The sequence below is a fragment of the Homarus americanus genome, unplaced genomic scaffold, assembly GCF_018991925.1.
Source record: "Homarus americanus isolate GMGI-L3 unplaced genomic scaffold, GMGI_Hamer_2.0 scaffold15524, whole genome shotgun sequence".
Classification (NCBI taxonomy): Eukaryota; Metazoa; Arthropoda; class Malacostraca; order Decapoda; family Nephropidae; genus Homarus; species Homarus americanus.
The window spans coordinates 1-20,434 of NW_024718914.1; the positions used below are offsets into that span (position 1 = coordinate 1).

Consider the following 20,434-nt stretch of genomic DNA (forward strand, 5'->3'; position numbering starts at 1 on the left):
CCAAGCCATGCACACGTTATGAGGGGCATCACGTGGTGTGTAGTAACTCCTCACAGATGGTGTTATGAGGGTACCATGGTGTAGTAACCTCACAGATGTGGCATGAGGGCATCACATGGTGTAGTAACTCCCCAACAGATGGTGCTTATGCATCACGTGGTGTAGTAACTCCCTGTCAGATGCAGTTAGTGGCATCACGTGGTAGTAACTTCCTCACAGATGGTGTTATATGTGTGTGTGTGTGTAAAACACTCACTTACAGTCATGATCAACGTCCTCTTCCTCTGTCTCTGTCCGCCCGCCTGTCTTTGTCTTACCGCTCCAGTTTGCTCCATGGTCTGTCTTTGTTCACGATTTTGGTTCTGGTAACCGAGAAAAGTCCTCACAAACCAAACATAACAAATAAGTGTACGCTTAGTAGTCCCTGAGTCGGATAATTTTTTAAGCTTGAAACCCCATATTTCGAACCTACACAGTGGTCAGGGCGTTCAAAGTTGGTGTGGCACTTTGTTATATCTACAGACACGCTTAAACGTTCACCCTTATATACACAGGGTTCAGTAACATATGGTACCAATCTGAACCCTGAGTGTTTATCCCTTTAGGGTTCATCCGTATATTGATGCTGTGTTTTGGGTGGCCGGGATTCAAGTGTCCAGTACTAGTAACCCACTTTGGTATACCGATTGACTTGGGTGCATTAGTATACTGTTGCTGTTGTTTACTAATCCTAGGTGAATGAATGTAGAGTAGAACAGCGCGTGCGCGGGCGGGCAGCGGGCGCGGGCGCGGGGCGGGGCGGGTTGGGCGGGGCGGGCTGCGGAGGCAAGGCGTGTTGTTTACCTGTGTGGGTGAGTCATGTGGCGCTTAATGTTGTAATGGCACACATTGCCAAAGTGTACACCTGTGCTGTCACACCTGTGCATGACCCACACGCCCTGCCGGTGATCTGAGCGGTGAAGAAGGGAATAGAGGGAGAAGGGAGGGAGAGAGCAGTGAGTGAGGGAGAAAGAAAAATGAAGGAGAGAGAGAGAGGAGAGAGAGAGGGTGTGTGGATGATAGAAGTTGTTGACTGTTTTACGACGATGACTTAAGCTCTTGAATACGATGACTTATCTTCTTGAATACGATGACTTTGTCTTTAGAAAACACCAGCAAAATACCTTAAAACCACCAATGAAGCCTCTGAGATGTATGTAAACGCCATTAAAAAAACATTTGAAACCTCAGAGAATGAAAACAGAGACCTTGCGCTGTTTGTAGAAGGCCAAAGGCTTTAAAAATAGCATCAATTTATCTAGACATCTGGACCACACTGTACAGCTAGCTAACTACGGTGTGGGTCGAGTCTCAGGATTTACGTCGCCATCTCTACGTCCTGGATTAAGTGAGGAATTTGATGTTATTGGACTTAACCATTTGATTACGATGGCAACCAAAATGAGTACGATGACTTGACCTCTTGAGTACTTAACTCCGTGAGTACGATGACTTAAGCTCTTGGTATACGATGATTTAATCCCATTTGTACGATGACTTAAATCCTGAGTACAGAGACTTAACCTCCTTGAGTATTATAATTAAGAACCCGAGTACAATGTAATCTTATCAGTTAGGAGACGATAATTATACTGAGACTCATCCTTAACACTGAGACTCAACCTTAATTAGATATATTTACTAATACTGTGTTTTTTATCGTTACAGGTGAGTGTTGTGACGTAGTGGTGACGCCTGGCAGGAGTTGGAGTTGACGTAACGTAACAGGTCAGGTCAGGTCAGGTCAGGTTACAGATGTTAGTAATGTTATTTTTCTAAGATACAATTGTGGAAAATATATTTGATATTTTACTGTTCTTATGTTGAGGGAGAGGTGGGGGTGATGACTGTCTGACTGCGACGAAACTTATCCAGTCATCACGAACGACTGTCTTCTTGGAATGGTTGGTGACTGGCGCAACACACGCGCGCACACACACACACACACACACACACACACCCATACTGTACCACCCAGTGTTATGTTACATGTATATCTGTTTCGCCTCACCTCCCGTAGCGACCTCCAGCACTCTACGTACATACACACGCACACGTCAGCACACATACACTCGCACAGACTACCGTCCACACACAGACCTACATTCACTCAGTCGTATCTCTGAGCTAGTGTAGGTAGCTTGTGTGCCTCTCGTGGACGGTATGTGTGTGTGTTATGGTAGTGTTGTGTGTATGTGGTAGTGTATGTATGTATGTATACGGTATTTAAACTACTTATATTGGCGTATACTACAGTGTGTTAAGTAGGTTTGTGGATACAGTCCTCAAATCCGATGTAGAAATGCGTTATGACATCTGATTTTGCAAGTGTATCGGATTTATGGAAAGTGCAAAAAAAAAAGTATCGCGAGAAGTGAAGTTGTACCTCGTTGCAGTGCTATTTAAGTGACTAGTGTTTTATAAGTGTTTTGTGTCGTAGTGAATAGTAATGTCCGATATCTTCACTTTACAAACAAGTCTTCATTACAGTGCTACTTATAAATCTTCTACTTAACGCTCTGTTAAGTAAAATAACACGATTATAAGTTTAGCATCTACTTATAAAGGTAGACTGTGGCTGTGTAAGTGTTAAGTGCTCGTCGTAACTGGATACAGACCTTCGTAAACTGGAGGTGAGGAAAGTATTGGTATGTCCACTTATCCACTCACTCGTACAGTCACTCACTTTACTGGTTACTCACCCATACAGTCACTCCTACTTAACTGGTTACTCACCCATACAGTCATTCACTTAACTGGTTCACTGGACATCCACTCACTCTTAACTGGTATAAAGTAAGTGTTTAATCCCCTGAGTACGATGACTTAACCCTTGGAGGTACGATGACTTAATCCCTGAGTATGATGACTTAATCCTGAGTACGATGACTTAACTCTGAGTACGATGACTTAATCCCTGGAGTACGATGACTTAATCCCTGAGGACGATGACTTAATCCCTGAGTATGATGACTTAATCCCTGAGTATGATGACTTAATCCCTGAGTACGATGACAACAGTTGATTACAGTGGTGTTATATTCATAGGGTTATGGAATTACTTACAAAGGTAATTAATTAAAAGGTAATTATATAAAATGTAATTAATGGTTAATTATTTCAAGCTTAATTATCCCCAAAAGGTACTATACTATAAGTGTGATTTACCTTAAAAGGAATACTTAGATAGACGAATTAAGGGAATAAAAAGACCTAAAAAGATAAATCAGAATTGAAATGGATGGAAGGAGGGGAGATGGGTAGAGATAACGATAATTGAAAGGGACAAAAAACAGGGGTGATAAAGGTAGGAATAGGGAAAATAACCAATAATTAAGCTCATGGTATGAAATGAGGAACAAAATAGACGAAGATATGGAGTAGAATAAAGACGATAACGGAGGAGGAATAACACGTAGTGGGTGATAAATATGGGAGGGGAGAATAGCAATAATACAAATAAACTGTGGAAGGAACGTAGAAGGAACGATGTTGATGGATAGTGATAAATGAGGAGACAGACAGACAGAAGACATACAGACAGACACAGACAGACAGGCTGGCAGACAGACAGACTGATTTAGGTGGTCACTGTTATTGGGGTGACCCATATACTAAGGAGGGTGACCGTGTGGAGGGAGGGAGGAGGTAGGTGTGTGGAGGGAGGGTGGGTGGAGGGAGGGAGGGAGGGTGGGGTGTGTGGAGGGAGGGAGGGAGGTGTGTGGAGGGGGGAGGGTAGGGGTGTGGAGGGAGGGAGGGGGTTGGGGTGTGAAGGGAGGGAGGGAGGTAGGGGTGTGAAGGGAGGGAGGGAGGGAGAGTGGGGTGTGTGGAGCGAGGGAGGGTAGGGGTGTGGAGGGAGGAGGGAGGGTTGGGGTGTGAGGAGGAGGGAGGGTAGGGGTGTGAAGGGAGGGAGGGAGGGTAGGTGTGTGGAGGGAGGAGGAGGAGGGTAGGGTGTGTGGAAGGAGGAGGGAGGGGTGGGTGGGTGTGTGGAGGGGGAGGGAGGTAGGTGTGTGGAGGGGGGAGGGAGGGGGGTAGGGGTGAGGGAGGAGGGAGGGTAGGTGTGTGGGAGAGAGGGAGGGAGGTGGGTGTGTGGAGGGAGGGAGGGAGGGTAGGTGTGGGAGGAGGGAGGGAGGGTAGGTGTGTGGAGGAGGGAGGGGTGGGTGGTGTGTGGAGGGAGGGAGGGAGGGTAGGTGTTGGAGAGAGGGAGGGAGGGTGGGGTGTGGAGGGAGGGGGGGGTAGGTGTGTGGGGAGGGAGGGAGGGAGGGTGTGGGGGGAGGAGGAGGAGGTGTGTAGGGGGAGGAGGTAGGGTGTGTGAGAGAGGGAGGGAGGGTGGTGTGGAGGAGGGAGGGAGGGGTGGAGGGAGGGAGGAGGAGGGTGTGTAGTGCTGGGTAGGGTAACCAACGATAGGTGTGTGCACGGACAACTTGATGTGTTAATGACGTGACGACCACGTCCCTTGCATGCCATCTGTTTAGTCGCATTAATACAGTTATTCTTCCCTCCCCGCTCTCCTCCCTCATCTCCTGCTCTTCCTGCCTTCCTCCCCTTCCTCCCGTCGCTTCCTCCTACTCCCTCCCTCTCCCTTCCCTGTCATCTTCCCTCCCTCCCCTTCTATCTCCCTCCTCCTCCTCTACTTCCCTTCTACCTCCTCCCTCCCTCCTACCTCCCCTCCTCCCCACCTCCTCCCTCCCTCCTCTACCTCCTACCTCCCTCCTCTACCTCCTCCTCCTCCCTCCCTCCTCCTCTACCTCCTCCTCTCCTCCCTCCCTCCTCCTCCTCTACCTCCCTCCTCCTCCTCCACCTCCCTCCTCTACCTCCCTCCTCCTTACCTCTCCTTCTACCTCCTCCTCCTCCTCCTCCTCCTCCTCCTCCTCCTCCTCCCTCCCTTCTCTTCTCCTCCTCCTCTCCTCCCTCCCTCCTACCCCCTCCCTCCTCCTCCTCTCCCTCCTCTACCTCCTCCCTCCTCCCTCCTCTACCCCTCCTCCCTCCTCCCTCTACCTCCCTCTCTCTACCCCTCCCTCCCTCCCCTACCTCCCTCCTCCCTCCTCCACCCTCCTCCTCCCTCCTCTATCCTCCTCCTCCTACCCTCCCTCCTCCTCTACCTCCTCCTCCTCCTCCTCCCTACCCTCCTCCTCCCTCCCTCCTCCTCCTCCTCCCTCCTCTACCTCACCCCCTCCTCCTCCCTCCTCCTCTACCCTCCTCCCTCCTCCCTCCTCCTTCTCTACCTCCTCCTCTACCTCCCTCCTCCTCCTCCTCCCTCCCTCCCTCCTCCCTCCTCTACTCCTCCCTCCTCCTCCCTCCTACCTCCCTCCTCCTCCTCCTCCCTCTCTCCTCCCTCCTCCTCCTCCCTCCTCCTTCCTCCTCCTCCCTCCTCTACCTCCCTCCTCCTCCTCCACCTCCCTCCTCTACCTCCCTCCTCCTCTACCTCCCTCCCTCCTCTACTCCTCCTCCTCCTCCTCCTCCTCCTCCTCCTCCTCCTCCTCACTCCTCCTCTACCCTCCTCCTCCTCTACCTCCTCCTCTACCTCCCTCCCTACCCCTCCTCCTCCTCCCTCCTCTACCTCCCCCTCCTCCTCCTCCTCTACCCCCTCCTCCTCCTCCTCCTCTACCTCCCCTCCTCCCTACCTCCTCCTCCTCTCTCCTCCTCTACCCTCCCTCCCTCCTCCCTCCTCCCTCCCTCCTCTACCTCCCTCCTCCTCCTCCCTCCCTCCCTCCTCCTCCCCCTCCCTCCTCCTCCTTCTCTCCTCCTCCTCTACCTCCCTCCTCCCTCCTCCTCCTCCCTCCCTCCTCCTCCTCTCCCTCCTCTACCTCCCTCCTCCTCCTCCTCCTCTACCTCCCTCCCTCCTCCTCCCTCCCTCCTCCTCCTCCTCCCGCTAGTCAGTATTGTTTGTATTGTTGTGTGTGTGTGTGTGTGTGTGTGTGTGTGTGTGTGTGTGTGTGTGTGTGTGTGTGTGTGTGTGTGTGTGTGTGTGTGTGTGTGTGTGTGTGTGTGTGTTAGCAGCATTAAGATAGACCAAACAGTCGTTGTTGTCACCTTTACATAACAGATAACAAGTGATAAGCGCTCCATCACAAACACCATAACCTCGATGACGCCATTGACTGATGAACCTCCACCATTAATCAACGATGAAATCCATGGCCCTTCAGGCACTTACGCCCTACAATGAAGGAGTCGACGAGGCAAGCATGAACTCTGCAAGCTTCCCTGTTGGGCGCTGTAAATGATTTTTGCGTTACGCCTTGCACAGGATGCAAGGGAGTGCCCAATAAACTAGCTCCTTCGCAGGGCAAATTATAAATTATATCTACGCCACTAACCTGTTCCATTAACCTACAGAATAACATTCACCATTGAACTACGTCACTAACCTGTTCCATTAACGTAAACCACTAACCTGCTCCAATAAATTATGCCATAAACATGCTCCATTAACTTATGCCACTAATCCGCGTCATTACTCTTCGCTATTAACATGTGCCATCAAACCACGTCATTAACCTGCTCCATTAACTTACGTTTTTAACTTCAGGCCATATTCTCTCAATCCTGCCTGAGAGAGAGAGAGAGAGAGAGAGAGAGAGAGAGAGAGAGAGAGAACTGGCACTGACTGGTGGGTGAGGAAGGTTAGGACAGGGTGGAGGATGAGGAAGGTTTAGGACAGTGAGGATGAGGAGGAAGGTTAGGACAGGGTGGAGGATGAGGAAGGTTAGGACAGGGTGGAGGATGAGGGGGAAGGTTAGGACAGGATGGAGGATGTAGCTGTAGTTTGGGTCCATTTAGATTCACCGTTTCCATGATCATAATAGTGTAGCAGCTTCATGTTGTCTGGATGACCACGCAAGAGCCTCAGGGCAATCAGGAAGGTGACGCTAATTAGTCTGTCTTTAACACTGGGTAGTCCTCCTGCGACAGCCTAAGGAAAGACTAAGGGCTTTAGCTGTCCGTACATTGATGGGTTAGCTGTTGTATGGCAGGTGAGGTACAGGGGATAGTTAGCTGTTGTGTGGCAGGTGAGGTACAGGGGATAGTTAGCTGTTGTATGGCAGGTGAGGTACAGGGGATAGTTAGCTGTTGTATGGCAGGTGAGGTACAGGATAGTTAGCTGTTGTATGGCAGGTGAGGTACAGGATGGTTAGCTGTTGTGTGGCAGGTGAGGTACAGGGATAGTTAGCTGTTGTGTGGCAGGTGAGGTACAGGGATATACTGTTGTATGGCAGGTGAGGTACAGGATAGTTAGCTGTTAGGCAGGTGAGGTACAGGGATAGTTAGCTGTTGTATGGCAGGTGAGGTACAGGGATAGTTAGCTGTTGTGTGGCAGGTGAGGTACAGGGGATAGTTAGCTGTTGTATGGCAGGTGAGGTACAGGGGATAGTTACTGTTGTGTGCAGGTGAGGTAGGATAGTTAGCTGTTGTATGGCAGGTGAGGTGCAGGAGTAGCTATGGCAGGTGAGGTACAGGGATAGTTAGCTGTTGTATGGCAGGTGAGGTACAGGGGATGTAGCTGTTGTGTGGCAGGTGAGGTACAGGGGATAGTTAGCTGTTGTATGGCAGGTGAGGTACAGGGATAGTTAGCTGTTGTATGGCAGGTGAGGTACAGGGGATAGTTAGCTGTTGTATGGCAGGTGAGGTACAGGGATAGTTAGCTGTTGTATGGCAGGTGAGGCACTAGGGATAGTTAGCTGTTGTGTGGCAGGTGAGGTACAGGGATAGTTAGCTGTTGTATGGCAGGTGAGGTACAGGGATAGTTAGCTGTTGTATGGCAGGTGAGGTACAGGGATAGTTAGCTGTTGTATGGCAGGTGAGGTACAGGGATAGTTAGCTGTTGTGAGGTGTGGAGGTACAGGGATAGTTAGCTGTTCTGTGGCAGGAGGTACAGGGATAGTTAGCTGTTGTGTGGCAGGTGAGGTACAGGGATAGTTAGCTGTTGTGTGGCAGGTGAGGTACAGGGATAGTTAGCTGTTGTGTGGGCAGGTGAGGTACAGGGATAGTTAGCTGTTGTGTGGCAGGTGAGGTGCAGGGGAGGTTAGCTGTTGTATGGCAGGTGAGGTCCAGGGATAGTTAGCTGTTGTATGGCAGGTGAGGTACAGGGATAGTTAGCTGTTGTATGGCAGGTGAGGTACAGGGATAGTTAGCTGTTGTATGGCAGGTGAGGTACAGGGATAGTTAGCTGTTGTGTGGCAGGTGAGGTACAGGATAGTTAGCTGTTGTGTGGCAGGTGAGGTACAGGGATAGTTAGCTGTTGTATGGCAGGTGAGGTACAGGGATAGTTAGCTGTTGTGTGTGAGAGGAGGATAGTTAGCTGTTGTATGGCAGGTGAGTACAGGGGATAGTTAGCTGTTGTGTGGGCAGGTGAGGTACAGGGATAGTTATTGTTGTATGGCAGGTGAGGTACAGGGAGGTTAGCTGTTGTATGGCAGGTGAGGTACAGGGATAGTTAGCTGTTGTATGGCAGGTGAGGTACAGGGGATAGTTAGCTGTTGTATGGCAGGTGAGGTACAGGGATAGTTAGCTGTTGTATGGCAGGTGAGGTACAAGGGATGTTAGCTGTTGTATGGCAGGTGAGGTACAGGGGATAGTTAGCTGTTGTATGGGTGAGGCTGGGATAAGCTGTTGTATGGCAGGTGAGGTACAGGGGATAGTTAGCTGTTGTATGGCAGGTGAGGTACAGGATATAGGTAGTTTTTGAATGGTAGGTGAGAACATTGAACAGAGTGGGGCTGAGTATTCCACCTTGGGGGTGCCGTGTTGTATATCTTTGACTTCACTTTTGTAACCCTGAAAGCTGTGCAGCAGCCTTTTCTGTTGTGTTGATGATGTAGCCACTGAGTCATGTAACAACTAGTCCGTATAATATCAGTTGCCTAGGAGCAATATTAAATGCAGTTGGGAATGTGGTGATGCATGCACACTTTTTACCATGAATGAGGCCTCTTATGTTAGGGGACACGTGTTCTCTGATTCTGTATAAGAGTTTGCCTGAACCTTCCTCTCACGAGCTGGTTAGTGAGATGGGACGAAAGGCATCAGGTTGTCCCGGTTACGGTATCGGTGCAACAGTACTGTTGGTCCATGATGTGGGTCACCGACACACGCCTAAGTTGTGTAACGTTGTAAGTGACTCCGTCCTCACCAGGGGCGGTGGATCTACCCCTGGCGAAGGCGGCGTCTAGCCCTCGCTCAGTATATGGAGCATCACACTCATCGTGCTGTTTCCCCAGCATACAGTTAATGACGTTGTTTCTCTCTACAAATTTCCCACCAAGGAGTTCTCGAGTCCTAGTTGTTAATATGTGATATCTAGAGACATGAGTCCACTTTGTTATTAATTCAATAGCTTTTTATAACGGGTCTGATGGAGAGACGTCCCTGCGGTCTTTACCTCTGACTGTGTTTGTCTTCCCGGTCTTTGTTAAGAGGAATGTGTTGATTCACGCTGTTGACATATTTTCCTATGCAGGGAGGTGGGCGGGAGGAGGTAGGGGAGGAGGTGGGGGAAGGGGGGATGTTGGTCACGTCATGACTCACCATCAAGGACAACCGGAAATGCTCCTGCTGACGTATCGAAATTTGTACTAAGCCGACCACCCTGTCCCCTCACACACTCCCTCACTCCACCCTCTGTCCCCTCACACACTCCCTCACTCCACCCTCTGTCCCCTCACACACCCTCCTCCACCCTCTGTCCCCCTCACACACTCCCTCACTCCACCCCTCTGTCCCTCACACACTCCCTCACTCCACCCCTCTGTCCCCTCACTCCACCCCTCTGTCCCCTCACACACTCCCTCACTCCACCCTGTCCCCTCACACACCTCCCTCACTCCACCCCTGTCCCCTCACACACTCCCTCACTCCACCCTCTGTCCCCTCACACACACTCCCTCACCCCACCCTCTGTCCCCTCACACCTCCCTCCTCCACCTCTGTCCCTCACACACTCCCTCACTCCACCCTCTGTCCCCTCACACCCTCACTCCACCCCTGTCCCCTCACACACTCCCTCCTCCACCCTCTGTCCCTCACACACTCCCTCCTCCCACCCTCTGTCCCTCACACACCCCCTCACTCCACCCTCTGTCCCTCACACCTCCCTCCTCCACCCTCTGTCCCTCACACACTCCCTCACTCCACCCCTCTGTCCCCTCACACACCCCTCACTCCACCCCTCTGTCCCCTCACACACTCCCCTCACTCCACCCTCTGTCCCCTCACACACTCCCCTCACTCCACCTCCTCTGTCCCTCACACACTCCCTCACTCCACCCTCTGTCCCCACACACTCCCTCACTCACCCCCTGTCCCACACTCCCTCACTCCACCCTCTGTCCCTCACACACCCTCACTCCACCCTCTGTCCCTCACACACTCCTCTCCACCCCTCTGTCCCCTCACCCTCCCTCACTCCACCCCTCTGTCCCTCACACACTCCCTCACTCCACCCTCTGTCCCCTCACACACTCCCTCACTCCACCCTCTGTCCTCACACACTCCCTCACTCCACCCTCCTGTCCCCTCACACACCCCCTCACTCCACCCCTCCTGTCCCTCACACACTCCCTCACTCCACCCCTCTGTCCCCTCACACACCCTCCCTCACTCCACCCTCTGTCCCTCACACACACTCCCTCACTCCACCCCTCCTGTCCCTCACACTCCTCACTCCACCCCTCCTGTCCCTCACACACACTCCCTCACTCCACCCTCTGTCCCTCACACACACTCCCTCACTCCACCCCTCTGTCCCTCACACACCCTCACTCCACCCCTCCTGTCCCTCACACCTCCCTCACTCCACCCCTCTGTCCCCTCACACACTCCCCCCTCACTCCACCCCTCTGTCCCTCACACACTCCCTCACTCCACCCCCTCCTGTCCCTCACACACCCTCACTCCACCCCCCCTCCTCCTGTCCCTCACACACCCCCTCACTCCACCCTGTCCCCTCACACACCTCCCTCACTCCACCCTCTGTCCCCACACACACCCCCCACTCCACCCTCCTGTCCCCCACACACTCCCCTCTACTCCACCCCTCTCCTGTCCCCTCACACACTCCCCTCACTCCACCCCTCTGTCCCCTCACACACTCCCTCACTCCACCCTCTGTCCCTCACACACTCCTCACTCCACCCCTCCTGTCCCCTCACACACTCCCTCACTCCACCCCTCTGTCCCTCACACACCTCCCTCACTCCACCCTCCTGTCCCCTCACACACTCCCTCACTCCACCCTCTGTCCCCTCACACACTCCCCACTCCACCCCTCCTGTCCCTCACACACCCCCTCACTCCACCCTCTGTCCCTCACACACTCCCTCACTCCACCCCTGTCCCTCACACACTCCCCTCACTCCACCCTCCCCCCTCACACACTCCCTCACTCCACCCTCTGTCCCCCTCACACCCCTCACTCCACCCCTCTGTCCCCTCACACACTCTCTCACTCCACCCTCTGTCCCTCACACACCTCCCTCACTCCACCCTCTGTCCCTCACACACCTCACTCCACCCTCTGTCCCTCACAGACCCTCACTCCACCCCTCTGTCCCCTCACACACTCCCTAACTCCACCCCTGTCCCCACACACTTCCCTCCCTCCACCCCTCTGTCCCTCACACACTCCCTCACTCCACCCCTCTGTCCCTCACACACTCCCCCCACTCCACCCCTCTGTCCCTCACACACTCCCTCCTCCACCCTCTGTCCCTCACACCTCACTCCACCCTCTGTCCCTCACACACCTCACCCACCCCTCTGTTCCTCACACACACCCTCACTCCACCCCTGTCCCTCACACACCTCACTCCACCCTCTGTCCTCACACACCCCCTCACTCACCCTCTGTCCTCACACACCCTCACCCACCTCTGTCCCTCACACCCTCACTCTACCCTCTGTCCTCACACACCTCACTACACCCCATCTGTCCTCACACTCCTCACTCCACCCCTCTGTCCTCACACACCTCACTCCACCCCTCCTGTCCCATCACACACTCCCTCACTCCCTCACACACTCCTCACTCACCTCTGTCCTCCACCCCCTCCTCCACCCTCTGTCCTTCACACACTCCTCACTCACCCTCTGTCCCCTCACACACTTCTGCCCCCGCTCCTACCACATTTCCTGTTCTTTCCACTACTCTGCATTGTTCTTGACAATTACTCTCTCTCTCTCTCTCTCTCTCTCTCTCTCATGGTGACTGTCACCAAGCAGGAAATAACAGGCATTATAATATATTCTGCGTCCTCTGTTTCGTCCTTGTGTGGTGGGTGTGCGTGTATCTCGTTATGCCCCTTTCACACTATGCGGTTTCTCGTCGCATCTAGATGCGGGTGCGGTGCCTGACGTCGTGCATTCGACTGATAGTTCTTATGTACCTCTTCACACTATGCGGTTACGGCGGTTCGCCGGTTCGACGCTGGATTGCATGTGCGGTGTCCCACGACTTGTTCCGTACGCGTCCTCTCGCTGCAAACTGTAGACAAGAATCCAAAGTTAGGTCGGTGTACGCGGCAGTCAGACGAATGTGTGGCAGAAAACCGTGGTCTCTCCGGTGGCGAAGAACCGCTTAGTGTGAAAGAGGTTTTAGTGTTGATGGCGAAGCTGACTTACGTGGTAGATCGGCTGGGTTTAATGAAATATTTTTGCTTCCAGTTGTGCCCAAGTTCAACCTGCCACACTTACTTCACCAACCAATACATATCCACACTTACCCAAACTTGCCCATTTGTAATCGAGACACATTTGTACGTACCTGTTGTCAACCCACACCCACGCTATTAGCCATGACATTTATGGGTCAGTTCCACACAGCCCACAACACCCAAAACACCGCTCACAACACCCACACACGCTCATGCCCACAACACCCCATGCCCCACACACGCCCACACCCCCCACACGCCCACAACACCACGCTCACGCCCACAACACCTTCACACGCCCACAACATCCACACGCCCACAACATCCCCACACGCCCACAACATCCCCACACGCCCACAACACCCACACGCCCACAACACCCACACACGCTCACGCCCACAATGCCCACACACGCCCACAACACCCACACACGCCCACAACACCCCACACGCCCACAACACCCACACACGCTCACGCCCACAATACTCACACACGCTCACGCCCACATACCCACACACGCCCACAACACCATCACACACACCCACACGCTCACGCCCACAACACACGCTCACGCCCACAACACCCGCTCACGCCCACAACACCCACACACGCTCACGCCCACAACACCCACACACGCTCACGCCCACAGCACCCACACACGCTCACGCCCACAGCACCCACACACGCTCACGCCCACAACACCCACACACGCTCACGCCCACAACACCCACACACACACGCCCACAACACCCACACACGCCCACAACACCCACACACGCCCACAGCACCCACACCCCACAACACCCACACACGCCCGCAACACCCACACACGTCCACAACACCCACACACGCCCACAACACCCACACACGCCCACAACACCCACACACGCCCACAACACCCACACACGCCCACAACACCCACACACGCCCACAACACCCACACACATTCACGCCCACAAAACCCACACACGCTCACCCCTATCAACAACCACTCACGCCCACAACACCCACACACGCTCACGCCCACAACGCCCACACACGCTCACGCCCACAACACCCACACACGCTCACGCCCACAACACCCACACACTCCACCCTCACAACACCCATACACACCACGGCCACAACACCCACACACACTCACGCCCACAACACCCAAACACACTCACGCCCACAACACCCACACACGCTCACTCCCACAACACCCATACACACTCACGCCCACAACACCCACAACCGCTCACCTCACAACACCCACACACGCTCACTCCCACAACACCCACACACGCTCACTCCCACAACACCCACACACACTCACGCCCACAACACCCACACACGTCCACTCCCACAACACCCATACACACCTCACGCCCACAACACCCGCACACACGCTCACCCTACAACACCCACACGCTCACTCCCACAACACCCACACACACCTCACGCCCACAACATCCACACAAGCTCACGCCCACAACGACCACACGCCTCGCCATCACACCCACACACACACCACGCCCACAACACCCACACACGCTCACTCCCACAACACCCACACACCTTCACGCCCACAACACCCACACACGCTCACGTCCAAATGGTGCTGTGTCTGGCGGCAGCTGAACAGTAATGACTTAAGAGCAGTTCTCAGTAAAGGTCCATGCAGAGGCCGTCTTTACTGTGACCTTACCAACGACACCCAAACACGCCTGCACACCCAAACACGCCCGCACACCCAAACACGCCCGCACAAGTCTACACACAAGCCCGCACAAGTCACACACACGCCCGCACAGGTCTACACACGCCCGCACAGGTCTACACACGCCCGCACAGGTCTACACACGCCCGCACAGGTCCCACACGCCCGCACAGGTCTACACACACGCCCGCACAGGTCTACACACGCCCGCACAGGTTCACACGCCCGCACAGGTCTACACACGCCCGCACAGGTCTACACACGCCCGCACAGGTCTACACACGCCCGCACAGGTCTACACACGCCCGCACAGGTCTACACGCCCGCACAGGTCTACACACGCCCGCACATGCCCACACGCCCGCACAGGTCTACACACGCCCGCACAGGTCTACACACGCCCGCACAGGTCTACACACGCCCGCACAGGTCTACACACGCCCGCACAGGTCTACACACGCCCGCACAGGCTCCACACACGCCCGCACAGGTCTACACACGCCCGCACAGGTCTACACACGCCCGCACAGGTCTACACACGCCCGCACAGGTCTACACACGCCCGCACAGGTCTACACACGCCCGCACACTACACACGCCCGCACAGGTCTACACACGCCCGCACAGGTTCACACACGCCCGCACAGGTCTATACACGCCTGCACACGTCCCACGCACGTCCACACACATCTTACCAGCTGTGTTCACGCGTCTCTGTTACATGTAATAACTTTGGTGGGTATTGTTGACTTACCTGTGGGAGTGATGGAGAGGAGGATGGGGAGAGGTAGTGGGAGATAGGAAGGGTTGGAGAGAGGAAGGAAGGTGAGATAAAGAGAGGGGTAGGAGAATAGAGGTGAGGGAGACGGGACCCACCTTAGTGAGGGAGACGGGACCCACTTAGTGAGGGAGACGGACCCCTTAGTGAGGGAGACGGGACCCACCCAAGTGAGGGAGCGCCCAATTGAGAGAGGGGGTGGCACTGATGGACTATGTGAAGGATAGTGCCAAGTGAGGTGAGGAATACCTACGTGAGGGGTAGAGAGAGTAATATGATGGCACTGACTGGCACTATGTAAATGTGGAGGAAGAAGTCCATCAAGTGCCAACATGAGGTGATCTTGGCACTGTTTGACATCTCCCTCACTCTCTTTCTCAGTGTAAGGTCAAGGATGGTCAGAACAGGTAATGAGGTCAGCTTAGGTCAGAGGAAACTAGGTCACACCGGCACTATTCCTGGCATCATGTCCTCAGGTGCCAGCTGGTGTGAGGTATTATTATTATTATTATATATATTATTATTATTATTATTATTATTTTATTTTATTATTATAGTTGTTGTTGTTGTTCCTATTGTTGTTATATATTATTACATACTATTATAACTTGAAGGCGTGGAGAGAAGGAAGGAATAAGGATGGAAAGTAGGAAGGAAGGAAGAGGGAGGGAAGGGTTCAGTAACAGGGTAAAACAAGTAGTGATCACGGCATACAGTAATTACCATTAATGAAGTAATTATGTGGTTCATCTGTTGCTGTAATTAATGACTTGAGTTGTATTTGTCTGTTTGTTTGGTTATATTCTTAAATTGTGTTCATTCTTTTCTTTCTCTATTGTTTGTCTTATTATTTTCTTCCATTTTCCACCCATCCACCCTCTGTAGGTGGACCTGGGCAGGATATTTGACACCTCCACCTTACACCCAGATGAAGTGTGTAGAAGTGTCGGGGGAGAGAGAGAGAGAGGGGGGGGGGGGGAGAGAGAGAGAGATTACCCTCACTCACTCATTCTCATTAAAATCAGAACCCACAAACAGATAGACTGGTAGAGGATGGAGATGGGAGAAGGAATAAGAGTAAGGAAGGGTGGAAAGAGGTAGGAGGGTGAGAGAGGAAGGGTATAAGAGAGATAGCTGGGAGGGGTGGGAGAGGAGGGATACGACCTTCATGCAATTCCCGCCATAACATCAAATTGGCTAACTCTGGATTGTAAAGGAGGTGAAGAACACTCTAATCCGACCTAATCTTCTCTCACTTTAAGAGTCTTGGGTGTGGTGGTGGTGGGGGTGAGGGAGGGTTGGGATCTGACACTTATTGCTGGTTGTGTTAAGGGCGAGGGTTGTGTGTGTGTGTGTCTGTGGGTCGCCTTTGTTGACATCAGGTTTATCATGCGGTAGTGTTCGTGGGGAAGAATCCGGATTTTTAATACACTAGGTTGCATTCCTTAAAATTACGACCGTCGAGTTTTGTTCCCGTGATTACGGTATGTAGTTAAAATTAAGGTAAGTTATAAAGATGGCGTCCAAACTGCACCGAGACTCAAGATGTTTTCTGCTATCCTTCAGAGGCGGAGTTCACCAACGTCGTATATATGTGTGAGGGGGGAGGGGTGTATAGAAGGTGTGGGCATCTCGGTGCTACTATAGCGTATGTAGGTTAGGGTAGGTGAGACTAAAGATATCTGTAGACCGCATCATAGCACCGGCCCCTCTCTCTCTCTCTCTCTCTCTCTCTCTCACATGGCGACGGGCTGGGGCGGAGAGGGCTGCCGGGCGGGAGAGGGCTGGGCCCGGGCGGGAGAGGGCTGGGGCCGGGCGGGAGAGGGCTAGGCCGGGCGGGGAGGGCTTGAGGGCTGGGAGGTTACCAGGTGTCCCAGACCCCAGGGCAGTGCACGACGACCCTGGTGGACCCTAGTGTATATTTAGTGCAGTAAACCCCCATCTCTAACCGCTATTTTGCAACTATATGCCAGACGCTCCTCAGCTTGACACCTTTCTCCCGCTCACCTACCAGCCTTCTCTCCCATTGACTTAGTGGAATAATTTAATGTAGCATGGCGTTTGAACAACTGAAGCTAAAGCGCTCCACCACCCCCATTAACTTACTATTATAACCCTACAAGGAGTTCCCTCGAACTAGCTAAACCCCTCTGCTCCATCTTCAATACTTCCCTCAGCCAAGCAAGATGCTCAGCTGACTGGAAGACCTCATATGTGTCACCAGTGGCCAAGTCACCAGCCTGCAATCCTTAAATGAGCTGCGACCCATTGCCATCACCCCAACCCAGCTTAACCTGTGAAATTTTCGTGTTTGATTGGGCTTATGCTGATATTGCAGGCGCCATAGATCCTCAGCAATTTGGCAATATGAAAACTTCCTCCACCACTCACTGTCTTGTCAGCTTTCTCGACTACCTATACCGCCATCTGGAAAACGAAAAATATCTGTGGCTGTCGCCTTTATTGGCTTCACCATAGGCATTCTCTACCTAGTCTACCATTTAATTTATATCTTCAACAAAACTTTCGACCTCAGGTTTCGGCGAAGTCTTATGTAGACTTCCTCAGTGACCGACGCAAAGCCGTACGCTCTCGAGGGCGTCACCATGTCATCAACCATACCAAGACCATGGTTATGCACATCAACCTCTCCTCTCATCATGTCCCACTCCCACCATAACTTTGCCCCAACACACTTCTGGTTGTGGACTCCACCAAGCTCCTCTGGTGTCACTATAGATATAAAACAAATTGGGAAATAAACACGTCAGTGAAGTTGTCAAATCTTGTTTCATCTCCACCTCCGCCGACTCAAGTCCTGCTCCCGAGCTCCTCAGTGCTAACTCAACATTTGCTTCCCAAAATGCCACACAACGGAAAACACCTACAAAATGTGCAGAAGAGGGCTTGCAAGATTATCCTCCCCATACTACTACTACATATATCAAGAAGCACTCAACACACTGATCATCACCATGACCTAATTTGCAAATTTTGGGAGAAACTTCTTCACCATCCTTGAAACACTCCTACTACCACCCAAGATCCCTCTTCCGCATCCAGCCCATCCGATCACGTACTAATCGCTATAAGAACAGCCCAGTCCCAACCATTGTAAAATTATCAAAACTTGTAATCAACCAGTGTATTCACCCCAACCAATCTTACCTTCTTGCACTGTCACTATGTTGAACTGTCCTGTAGTACAACCTTCTCCCCACATTATATTATATATCATATTTGTATCACTTATGTTACTTGTATATTATTTGTCAGTCAAGTGACCCATTCACCAATTAAACTATATTTTCAGCCTTCTGGCTGCTACGCTTTTCAATAAACCGTTTATTATCATTATTATTATTATATATATATATATTATTATTATTATTACATCGTACACAAAGGGGTTAAGTCATTGTACGCAATAAATATGTATTTTCCAGTTTTAGATTAAGTTAGGTTAAATAGGTTAGGTTCTTTTACATTCAAGATGGAATAGTAAAAATAAATTATATTATTTTACCGGTTATTTATCTATTACTTATTTATATATTTCTCTTCCCCAGGTGGTGACGTGTGTGCCGCGCGCGCGTAGTCTATGTCGTGTTGAAACGTGTGTGTGTGTGTGACGCCCCTAACACCCTGGGATAAAGTCACCCTGGGATAGTAGCGACCCAAGGTAGCCCCCAGCCTGGGATAGACCCACAGTGGGGCTAAGTGCTGGGGGCTAGTGCTGTGTCCGTGGAGCAGGGAGGGGTCTACCTCCCACCACCACCACCACCACCTACCATGGCGTTCGCTGGCCTCAAGAAGCAGCCAATCAGGTGAGTTAGTTGTTGTGTTGTTATTACTGATTGTGGGTCCTGGCTTCTTTTCTTTCTTTCTTTTCTTTCTTTTTCTTTCTTCAGTTAGAGACCATATACAAAATATACGTATATAGCATATATACATACAGAGAAAATATTTACTTAGCATATGAATACTGCGTGCAAACCAGATACATACACATACTGTACATATATTATCTATATATTATATATATGTTACGGGTTTTTTCCTGAATTGGAATTTTGCAAAATAACTTACAAACAGACAACCTAACCTAACCTTATGGCTAGGACAGCACATACTGTAGGCCAAGGTTAAAAACATAACGGATCACTTAATTGTATCGTTACAATGATAACATCCTAACCTGATCTCATTCAACCATAAGGTTAGGTTAGTTTAGGTTATCCGTTTAAGTTATTTTGCAAATTACCAATATGCATGCTGGTCATTTTCAAAATAACCGATTTCGCACAAAACGTAACATATATACAATTAGCATATGCATAGTACAGTATTATACATATAAATGGCATATATACATGTATGCTGTATACAGTATACCTAGCGTGTATGGAGGTTATCCTACAACTGCCGAGGTGTTCCTTACATGCCACCTAAAGATTTCAGTTAACAAGAGGTTCAAGATAATTGGCCGCAGAAACCTCTGCCTTCCTGGAGCCTCAAAACCTTTCTTGACGCCCCAAAACCCTCCTGGAAGCCCCCAAAGCCCTCCTGGAAAGACCCCAAAACCTCCTGAAGCCCCCTAAGCCTCCTGGAAGCCGCAAAACCTCCTGGAAGCCCCAAAGCCCTTCTAAGCCCCCAAGATTAGATTTCAAGTCCTCCTGAAACCTCCAAGTCCCTCCTGAAGCCTCAAGTCCTCCCAGCCTCCAAGTCCCTCCCGGAAGCCCCTGGAGAGAGCATAGATGAGTGGAACGGTAAATTAATATCACAGTCATGAGTGAGTTTTTCCAGAGCTTCACACCTTGTTGACGCTACCTAGGTGACGGGGTGGGTGGTTGTTAGGTAGTGATGAGGGGCGTGATAGTGGTGGTAGTTAGAGAGTGGTAGTGGTGATTGTTAGAGTGGTAGTGGTGATTGTTGAGTGGTAGTGGTGATTGTTACAGAGGTGTGGTGGTGATTGTTAGAGTGGTAGTGGTGATTGTTAGAGTGGTAGTGGTGATTGTTGAGTGGTAGTGGTGATTGTTAGAGTGGTAGTGGTGATTGTTGAGTGGTAGTGGTGATTGTTGAGTGGTAGTGGTGATTGTTGAGTGGTAGTGGTGGTAGTTAGAGAGTGGTAGTGGTGATTGTTAGAGTGTATGGGATTGTTGAATGGTAGTGGGTGATTTTAGAGTGGTGTAGTGGTGATTGTTACAGAGTGTAGTGGTGGCAGTTATAGAGTGTTAGTGTTGGTTATTAGGACGTGTTAGTGGT

The 20,434-nt window shown here is 51.6% G+C and overlaps 1 long non-coding RNA gene across 1 annotated transcript; it reads left to right on the top strand.

Moving 5' to 3' along the window:
• Nucleotides 1–1,993: 1,993 nt before the first annotated feature.
• Nucleotides 1,994–18,846, top strand: LOC121859876. Its single transcript, XR_006087747.1, has 3 exons — nt 1,994–2,200; nt 2,530–2,672; nt 18,739–18,846. It is a non-coding gene; the product is annotated as an uncharacterized LOC121859876 (long non-coding RNA).
• Nucleotides 18,847–20,434: the final 1,588 nt, after the last annotated feature.